Source organism: Varanus komodoensis, unplaced genomic scaffold (assembly GCF_004798865.1).
Source record: "Varanus komodoensis strain SLA01 unplaced genomic scaffold, ASM479886v1 scaffold35, whole genome shotgun sequence".
Lineage (NCBI taxonomy): Eukaryota > Metazoa > Chordata > Lepidosauria > Squamata > Varanidae > Varanus > Varanus komodoensis.
Genome location: NW_025335856.1, coordinates 720,330 through 730,997, shown reverse-complemented (window position 1 = coordinate 730,997; position 10,668 = coordinate 720,330). Strand labels below are relative to the sequence as shown.

Sequence of the window (10,668 nt, the reverse complement as noted above, 5' to 3'; positions counted from 1 at the left end):
CTAACAGTGTTGTACTCTGTATCTTCAAAGCAGTTAAATCATTAACTAATTAATTAATTAGCCTTCTGGGAGGTGGTAAATCAGCCTGGTACCAAGCACAGATAAAACCCAGCAAGGCAAAGTAATGTACAATAGAGTTATTGACACAAAACTCTCAGCAGGGTGAGCGTTTATATTTCAGTTGCTGAGAAGGCTGGCTCATTGCAAACTGTTTATCTGAGAATGACTTGTGCTGTAAAACACCAGGCTGATGCTTAATGGCAGCCTTTTCCACATGTCGAGTTTCTGGTTCTCAGCGATGCGTCCTGCAGACATTCTGCAGGCACTTTGGGCAAGCTTTTGATCCTGAGACCTCGGCGGACCTGGTCATGGCTGGAGAAAGCAAGGAAGTCATGCAGGAGCTTGTGGAGAGGAAAGCAGGCAGGCGACATGCAAGGCCTGCAGTGCACCTGCTCCTGCTCTCCTCCCATGCATGTTCTGGTTGCACCATGGCTGCAGCTCCGCCTTGTGATTCTCAATGGGGAGAGGCACAGAGTCACATAATACCGGGTAGGCCGAAGCCCATTTGGACAGTGGCGCTGCATAAACGTTGGTCAATGAGTTCTGTTCCAAACATTTCCAGGAATAAGGAGTTGGGAACTCTTATCCAGCTTCAGCTGCATCCACTCCATAATTTGCTTTTTAAAATACCCCCACCCTTTTCCCCAGTCCCTCATGTAAGCTGTTGCATGAGTCTGGCCTAAGTTATCACAACCATGGATTCCTGAAATTCCACACAGAATCCTTCATTCCACCTTGTAACTGTTAAATGGCTTAAAGATTCTACCATAATGAGCGGAATCTTTCTGGCAGCTGCTGGATACAAGCAGAACTTGTAGTTAGTTTTCTCTTCTTTCACGGGGCGGGTGGGTAAAGTCTGAACATCGTTCCATTGTGTGCCTTAATGTTGCAGTGCTGTACAAATGGTATATCATTGACTTCAATGTCCTGGGGAAGGTGGCATATTTTTGCCAGGCGCAGGCCACAAACAAAAAGAGATGTTTCAGTTTGATGCTCTTCTTTTCCAAAGCATCTGTTTAGCTTCTGTTCAGAGCAGAAAGTAGAACTGGGTTGGCCTTTGGACTGGTTTCAGTTCTTATGCACTTCATGATAATACAATTAAATAGAAAGTAAATTTGGTCTATATGATGCTTTTGTTTTTTTCTTGAAGATCATTTGCAGAAATGACCAGCTCTCAGCCTCTAGGTTTGGTCAGATGAATTAGAAGAACAGGCTTTACATTCCATGAAGTACTCTGTGAACTTCAAGTCCCTTAGAGCAGAACTTGAACAGCAAAAATTGTCATTAGATCCGGAAACCAGAACTTTGTTATGTGCCATTGGCTAGAAGGCTGATTTTTTAAAATACCATACACGTTTAAATATTTCCACTGTCTTTCTACTCCTGGCAAAACTTGGTGACCTGGTTTGCACATTGAACACAACCCACAATCTGTTATCTGCAGGTTGCTGACGGGAAACAGGAATGAGTGATCGTATGGGCTTCTGTCCACCTGCTCCTACTGACTCCAACAGCCCCGGGATGCTCCCTCTCTGGGTTGTTTATCATGATGTCCAAATTCAAAATTAGAGTAGTTGTTGGAGGAGCAGCCCAGACTTGTAACCCAAGTTGTCCTTCTCCCAGTAACTTTCAGTTCTGGGTTTGGATGTCATGATGAGCAAGGATGGGATGCAGTGTTCCTAGCTGGTTTGATTCAGTAGGAGCATGTGGGTGGGTACCAACATGCCCACTCCTCCTGTTTATTCATGGCTGCCCAGGGTTTTATGTAAAACCTGGGTAGTCATATGTAACATGTGAACTGAACCAGAATTTATTAGCAAAGCTTTTGGTTCTGGGGGAAAAAGCCAGAAGGCTGGTGTTCCAACAGACAAGAGGTACTGCTTTCAACTGATTAAATAGGAATGTAGCATGGATCCTAATGAGTCCCTTAAGGAGGCACATGTTCTTTAAAGAGTCAGTAAATAACATACATTTTTAAAATGGCTTTTTATGTTCTAAAATAATGTCTGAGTGTTTACCACTCCTGGAGAAAGGGTTTGATATTTTATGATTTTATACCGTTTTATGGTTGTGACCCATCTTGGGCATAGAATGAAACATGATGAAAAAGACAGACAGACAGACAGAAAAACCATCTTTGTTCTGAGATATATTTGGTGGGTTGCTAGGTGCCCAACAGCCCACTTACAAATTGATAGCTATTTACTCAAGAAGTCTGTAATAATTGCTGCTGGGTACAGAGTATGTCTCATAGTGGAATGTAGCTTCCAGTGGATCTTGCAGGTAAAGTTATATTAAGGAAACAATCCATTGTGAAGTTTTGTTGCATAAAACTTATTAAAATGCATGAGAGAATTCCAAAACCATGACAGCAGGACCCCCAAGTCGGTGGGGAAAGGTTCCAAGCCCCCCAGTGGAAGCCTGAAACTGCAGATAATAGCAATCATTATATACTGTACATATACATTTCTTTTTTCACAATTTCACAGATGGAAGAATTTGTTCTTACACTATATCCTAGCAACCTCAGCATACATTTTTTTTCTTAAATTTAAAACCCTATTAAATTGAGTTTTTCCACTTAAACAAAGCACTTTATGACTTCTCTTTGCTACTTTATGACTTCTCTTTTGGACCAAGGTCAACTGCGGTTAAGTGAAAATTGCCATTTCAAAGCAGTTACTGTTTTGTGCTCCTAAGCTGACCAACCTTCCTGTTCTCTACTTTTCCCTGAATCCCTAAAACACTTTTACCCTGCTTTCACCAAAACTCAGACTGTGTGGATTTGGGGTGAATATAGGAAGGCCCACAAAGGTGTGTGACACATTCTTTGTCATGCTAAACACTGACTTAACAACCAGGTTGCACACAAGGTATTGAGCAAAACCTGTAATCTAGCTGTGCTCTCCTGAGGACCCAAAGGGGTTACAGAGAAGCCCATCACAAGAGACCCTAGGGAGATCCTTGGCCAGTCCCAAGCGACCAAGAGCACCTGGATCTGCGGAGGCTGGGCTTGTTTTGTTCGTGGTGGCTGCCAGCAGGTGCTGGAATTCTCTGCTGCTCCAGGCCTTCCACCCAGACTGGAGGCCCTGCTGGGACCAGGTCACCATGGTAAAGATAATGGTAGAAAGGATGCCTGCTTTCTCACTGGACCATGATGCAGCTGTCAGCAACTGATCTGTCACTGATCCACAAGGGGAATGTTCTATGAAACAAAACCATATGTTGGCTGAGTTCCCACGTGCACTTGACTTTCTGAGAACATTTGACAGGGAAAAGTGCTTCACTATAGATTTCTGTGGAACAGCCCATTTGTTGAGCCATGTATAACGTTATAAAATGGTCCCTACCCATTTGACCATTTTGCTCCTGTGTCCTCTGCCACGGTTCATAAGTTGGGACTCAGAAGTATTTTTTCTCATTCTTATGTGGTTCTGTTGAAACCTTCTCAAAGAGGGGAATTACACAAAAAGTGGGCACAGGAAGCACACATGACTTACTCTTCCTCTTTTCATATTTCCTGCATGTAGTTCAAAACAAGGACTCATATACCTCCCCACCCCCTCAGTAATAGAAATGTGTGTCTTCCAGGGCACGGGGTGTGCAATCCCCTGGATTAATTCAGGGCAAATGTCTTTAGAATTTCCCATTTGCAGCTTGCTTAGTTGATCTCTTGGAGCGGTGGCCATTCAGGGAGACAGCGCACTCTTCACACTCCCCAGCCATGTACTGCTGAAAAAAGGAGGAAATGCTCTGGCAATTATTTGCTGGTGTGGGAAGGTGTTGCAGTGCCTTGTAAGTCTGGCTCACCCAGGAGATATGGGCCAATTGTTCTGATAATCTTCAGGCTTCCTTCCCCAGTAGGCTGGAACAAGTGGAAGGCAGCAGGGAGTCCAGGTCAACTGTAAGGCGAAATGTGAAGCTTCAGCTTTCAACATGACTGCACTGCGAGGTCCCTTATGGCATTACTTGCCCACTATTGGCAGCATCAAGAGTAACCCACCCTTTAACCCAGGAATAGGCAACTTGTAGCCCTCCAAATGGCCACCAGTTATATGTGTTTTGTCGGGTGGATTTTAATGATGTAAGCCACCCAGAGAGCCTAGGGCCGGTGGGGTGGCATATAAATCGGATAAATAAAAAATACAGTTCCCATCAACCCAAGCAAGCATAGCCAATGGTGACAGATAATGGGGATTGTAGGCCAAGGCATCTGGAGGCCTTGCAGGTGCACATCTCTGGTCTAACCTTTCACAGGTGATACTCTTAGAAACAAGGATCCTTGTTCCTTTCTGTTCCTGAGTGCATTCCAGCCTCCTAAATTTATGCACAGATACATACGCATTTCTCTTGCAAGAGCCTGCATTGTTCTATTTCCTCCTGAAGCCGATTGGTTAATGGACTGTAGCAGTTTTCTTTTGCAAAGCATGAAAAGGATCTCCTCTCAGCCTGTTGCAGAAGAAATGTGGCTCCCATGAAGATTGCTGCTACTGTGCTGTGAATAGCAGAGCCCGGAGAGTTAAAATCCCTCACCCCAGTCCCCTGCCAAACTGATCGCTGATCAACAGTGGGAAAAGAGTGGGTAGGCTGAGGTTGCTCTTCTGTGAATCACTTATCTGTGAACCCCGGGTGGATTCTGAATTCCATGAATTCCATTTCTCTAAAGCGCCACTGATGCTATCTGAAGAGTTTAGGAGCTGAAGAGTTTAGGAAGAAAATAGGAGCTGGCCTATTTGGGTCAGAGAGAAATATTAAAATTGCAGTTGTGCTACAGGCATTTTCACTGAGGCTGGAAAGCCCTTTTTCTGGTCAAAGTCCACATCCCTTTGGGCAAAACCATGCTCCTACTGTGGGCAGAGTCAGAACCAGACAGATCCAGATGTGATTTATACCTTTGTTCAGTATGTCCCCCACACACTCTTTTCTGTACCCAGAGGACTTAAAGCAGTTTAAATTCTTTCAGCCACAGCTGCTACATTCCCTGCTTGACCACTGACAGTCCTTTATAATAGGGCTTCTGCATGGAGCACTTGTCCCACACAAGCCTCATTGCCTCCTCCTGCCCCCCACTGCCACCTCCTCTCTTGGGGAGGCTTAAGGTGTGCGTAGAAGCACCTGGCGCTCAGTCACCTCTGCCCAGCCAGGCATGGAGAGGGCAGGCATTGGCGGCATTAACCTTCTTCCCACTTCTTTCGTCATCACTTGGACCACTAGGCAGAGAAGGGCAGGGCCTCAGAGGAGTACTGAGACCCAGACTGGGCAGATTTAGTTTAGGGCTTGAAGGTTCCCCACCTCTGCTTGAGATAGAACACCACAGGATAAAAATGCAAGCAAACCACGTGTGAGACTTTGAGAAAGTTTGTTTCTGTGTCATGAATGGTCTCCATGGAACTACAAGCGACCATGGGAACTTACATTAGCTAACTAATTGGGGTGTGGCCACCACAGGTTACCTTGTAATCTTATCACTTCTTTTATCTTGTGTTCATGGCATTGAAGTTGGTGTTACAAGTGGCAACGATAATTATTATACTCTGACAAACCATTGGCCTAAAGCATCTCTTTTGATCTCCCCTGCAAAAAGAAGAAGGAAGGAAGGAAGGAAGGAAGGAAGGAAGGAAGGAAGGAGAGAGAGAGGCAAAAAGGAAAAGAAAAAGGAAAATGGAAGGGAAGGGAGGATTAGATGAGACCCTATTAGGAAAATGGTGAAGGAAGAATTCAGTGGTCCATTTCTTTATATTTTTCTGTTGTTTAGGCACTTCCAAATAATGCCCTGAGGCCCCTCCATCCAGATGTTCTAGCTGCTAAATTTAGCTAAGCTAAATTTAAAAGCCTACTGAGCAACTGTCTGGTAGTTTAGACCCATGAAAGCCTCAAGGAGATGTTTCAGAACTCAAGCCAGAAGGAATAGTTTTTGTCTAGAGGTATTGCAGGCACTTCCCGAGTGTTCTCATTGCTCTAAAAATGTTGGGTTCTGCCTGAAAAAAATAATTGTCCCAAAATGTGTTACCACATTAAAAACACACAATGCATTCCACCAGCTCCAGTATGTGAATGGGAAACCATGCACTCTATAGTAACTTGAAGTTTATGTGGTTTCATCTACAGTTCCCTCACAGCAGTCAAGAAGTTTCTGTCCCCATCCTAGAGACTAGACACCCAAGTGGGGATGGGAACTCTGAAGACCTATAGACTGTATAGCCTAGCAACATGTTTACAGTCATTTCCCAAATCTTCTTGAAAAATAAAGTACCCCTTATTCCCACCTTATCAGCAGAACATTCTTTCTACTATTTCAAATGTTTCTATGGACAAAGAAGAAGTATATGAATTAATACATGCATGTGTAGAGTTTTTGAAGGATGACAGCTCACCTCAAGTGCAGGCAGAGGGGCAAAAAAATAGGGCTGATAAAATATCTAAAGTGCACACAGTAGGAATCTGGCAAAACAACATGGATGGGAAAAATGCTCTTATTTCTCTGGGAACATTGGGCTAATTCAGATGTGACATTAAACTGAAATGTAATTTTATAGGAATGAGCTATACCTGACACATTCCCTCCTCATCCTCTGCTGTAGATATGAGAAGTTTGGAAGCTTTTGCTTCCATTTTGGATTAAACATAGTTTGACATGCTCTCCAAACAGAGACAAACTGTGGTTAAACTTAATTCTGGTTAGCTGAACTATAATTAAGCCAACTTCAAAACATAGTTTAAGAAGTTGTCTTGTTTCAAGAAGCCATAATTAAGATTAACCACAGTTTAGGTGTTAGACAACTCACTAAACTACAGTTAATTTAGAATTGTGAAGCTTCCAGTCTCCTTCTGGCAGCAGTGTTGGAAGCAGAGTGAGAGGGAATGTGCAACTGGGGATTTGCTCAGTCTTGTTCTAGCAATGCTAAATCAGGCTTAGTGTCATTTTAAAACTTAGCTGTTATGTCCATCTTCACTCTCTAGCACCTAAAATCTACTTGGCCTGGAGGGTGTATGTCCTTGAGAAAGATGTGCAAAATGCACACACATTTAAAAGAATGTACATCATATGCTTAACTATTGCTTCTGTGGAAAGCCCCTTAACATATTCAGTAACACTGGAAAAAGACGACAGTATTTCCTCAGAGAGTTGAAAGCAGTTTGGAAAAGGGCCAATATTTCCTACTTTTGATTCTGGTGAACAGTTTTTGCACTCCTAATTATTTCAATTATATGCAAAACCTGCTTGGCCAGAGTTCCCAGTGGGACAAGCAAAATCAGGTGTGCAAAATCAGGAAGTGATGCCTCTTCCAAGACCACCATTAAAATCCTCTGGCTGTCACTATAGAACAAATGGTAAACAAGGTTCAGGTCCATCAGCATGACTCAGCACCTCATGCCAGAAGAGAAACAAATGGAAAGGGGAGAAGATGTCTTTTCAGACCGGAAAGCAACCCTGATCCCGAGCAGACCTTGCAAAGCTTGTAAACCTGTGCCTGGGTTTTACCACTTCAGACTGCAGGTGGGGGACTACATGATGGAATGTTTCTCCATAAATTAAACCTTAAGATCCCTGCAGATAGAAAACTGGTGTGTCCAGGAATTCTTCTCCCTCTCTACATTGTGCATCTGGAAGGAATGCTTCTGTATGGGGAAGCATACAATCGTCTAAACCATGGATAGGGAATCAGGAATTATGGAAATGGCCTACAAGTGGTCTAAGCCTTTATCTTCAGTCTGAAAGAAACTGCCCAGAGGCAGCTTTGTATGAACAAGAACAGAGAGAACAAACGCAAGCCCTGGGGTATAATTTGCGCAGGCAGTTACTCCTGTCTCCAGAAAAGAAGTGAGGAGCCTCTGGGTTGGTCGCTGACGAAGCATGCCATGGAGGCTGTGGCGTGGGCTAGTGGCCTGGCCAGAAGGGGCCAAGCAAGTTTCTCAGGAGGTCAGGAGGATACGGGCAGGCAGATTCCTTGCAACCAAGGAAAGTGCTGATATGGAGAAGTCAGGGCGAGCAGGTGACAGCTGCTTGGGGATGTAAACAGAGTTGTGTGCAGTAGAAATATTTCAAAATATTTCTTATTATTTGTGTATATCTTACTCTTTTCCCTAGAGCAAGGAACTAAAAACAGTTTACATGGTCCTCCTTCTCATGTTATCTTCACAACAACCCTAGGGCCACTAGCCATGTTAGTTGAATTTATTATTATTGTTTTAGGTATAATATTTATCTCCTGCCTTTTCTTCCTTTCAAGGAACCCAAGGTGACTCACATAATCCTGTTCTTCCTCCTCCAAATTTCATCCTCACAACAAACCTGTGAAGTAGGTTAGGCTGAGGGTCAGTGACTGGCACAAAGTCACCCAGTGAGCTCCAGAGCCCAACAGGGACTAGAACCCCGGTCTCCTGAACCCTAGTCCAGAACTCTAATCTAATGCACTTGAATGCAGATTGTCGCTTCAGACTTCATGTAGTCAGCTTAAGTTAGAACAAAAGAATAGAGAGGACCCATCAGGTCTGCTGGTTCTGGGATTTCTGGCTTGCCTAAGCTCATCCGATTTTCTGCCCACTTCTGTTCCAGTGATGGGGAGCAGGCTGAGTCACAGGTTTTCCCATTGAATTCTTTCTCTAAGGGCCACAATTTGCACTCTTAAAAAACCCCAAAACAAAACAAAAACTAAAAACACATTTGTGCTATTGTGCAAAATAAAAGCTAGAAACTACATCATTCTAGTGCAATGTGTACAGATTGTACCAAAACTGCATAGTTTTCAGCTTCAGCATGATTTGTGCAAATATTATTTTTTAATGTTTCAGTTTTTAACATTTCTAGATGTATTTTGACAGACTGGCCCAAGACATTTGCTGCCTAAAGCATAGAAGCAAACTCCCTCACATTGTAGCCAAGGCTGGCCAAGTTAATTCAGCCCCTAGCCCAGAAAATACAACCTCTTTGGAGCAGAGCCACAATAATCAGACACTAAACGAACAAGTTGCTTCCCCTTCATGCCACTCCAAATCAGCCACCTCACTCTGCCCAGTGGGTTCTTCTCCCACCCCAAGCCACCTTCTTCCAACTACCCTGTGGGGAAATTCCTGATACCTTACTTTAGATTTATTTGTTCGTTGAGGTTTTATTATTTTTGCAAGCCACCTTAATAGAATCTGTGCCCTGAAAAGCAGCATGTAAATAACTGTAACACAGGAAAAACATATAAAATAATAAATAAAAATGGTGAGGGGTGGATGTGCACTCTGGGGACCATTGCAACCACCTAGAGACTGGGCTCATACATGATAAGCCAGAGATGCCATTCAGTCTTTGGGCTAGTCACTCCCTCTCAGGCCATCCTACCTCACAAGGTTGTTGTTTTGAGCACAAAATGGATTGGAGAAAGGCTATGCAAGCTGCCCTGGGTTCCTCACAAGACGGAAAAAGATGGGATATAAATGCAATGTGATAATAAATATTACTTGTCTTTCATCAGCATAAGGAAGACCTTAGCTGCTGAAGAAACTGCTGAAGAAACTTCCTGTCAGTTGGCAGAGGTGATCACATCGGGGTCTGGAGGTGCCACTAATATTTTCCTGACGTGTTTTGTTGAGGCCATTTCCTGCCTGAGAGAACATCTGAGAAATGCTGAAGGAGGCAAACATGTTCAGGGGGCTTTGTGCGTCTCTGCAACGAGGCAGCTCTCGTGGGAGGTCTGGCTCTTTGGGTGCAGCATTTCCAATTTTGTGACCTGAAATGAAGGACGCCTTTCACCAGGACGCTGGGCTGTGACGTACACAAGACTTGACGGATATGAGTGCAGCACTAGGGACAAGAAAGCAGATCTGACCTTCGGAGGTTTGCAGACAGTATGCCAGAGAGCAAGTGCAGGGCACCCCCACTTAATGTGCCAAAACCCACAGGTGAATCAGCAAAGAACATTATTTCCTATCTTATAAAACTCTGGGGTAGCCCAGGCCTCAGTCCCATTACGCCCACAGAAGGAGACAAAAATGCCTAAAAGTTACTGACAACCTTCACAGTTCTAGTTTTCAGTCTGTTTTAGGGGATCTCAAGCAAGGGTGCATGTGCCCCAGAAGGGCTCCCTAGAACATCTTCCAAGAGAAAGGGATCAGCAGCAGATGCTTAAGCAGGGCACTAATTGCTTGTAGTCTGAATGTTTGAAAGCCACTCACCTGCAGTTTGAGAAACTTTCCCAGTGCAGACACCTGAGGCTTCTAGTCACCAGACATCAGCTCTGCGAGACTGGCACATGAGTTTGGGTAAGATTTCATTGATGCTTCACACATTCATCAAAATTGCAACTAACTAGCTCTAATTTTGCAAAACAAACCCCCCACTTTTTTTTACAATTTTACAAGAACATTCACATGAACATACAAGAACAAGACCCTTTGCCCTGCTCACCAGGTGGTTCTTGTGAATCACAGAAACTCTGCCCCAGCTTCCAGCTGGGTGGCTTCTTGCCCTGATAGATAGCCTGTTTGTGGTCAAAAGCCAGGGGTAAAACCAGTACCCGGCAGGCAGTACGTGCGGGAAGGATACATACCACTGATATGTTTAAAGAGCTTGTAAATAGTTTTATGAACAGCCCGTGTGATTTAGGGCTGGGCCTTGGG

General features: G+C 44.0%; 1 long non-coding RNA gene across 1 annotated transcript; it reads right to left on the bottom strand.

Annotated features, from left to right (window-relative positions):
- Positions 1 to 4,191: 4,191 nt before the first annotated feature.
- On the bottom strand, positions 4,192 to 10,555 carry LOC123028122. The gene is made up of 3 exons (XR_006415624.1): positions 10,457 to 10,555; positions 10,225 to 10,294; positions 4,192 to 5,634 (listed from the first exon to the last, which is right to left on the bottom strand). It is a non-coding gene; the product is annotated as an uncharacterized LOC123028122 (long non-coding RNA).
- Between the last annotated feature and the right edge of the window lie 113 nt (positions 10,556 to 10,668).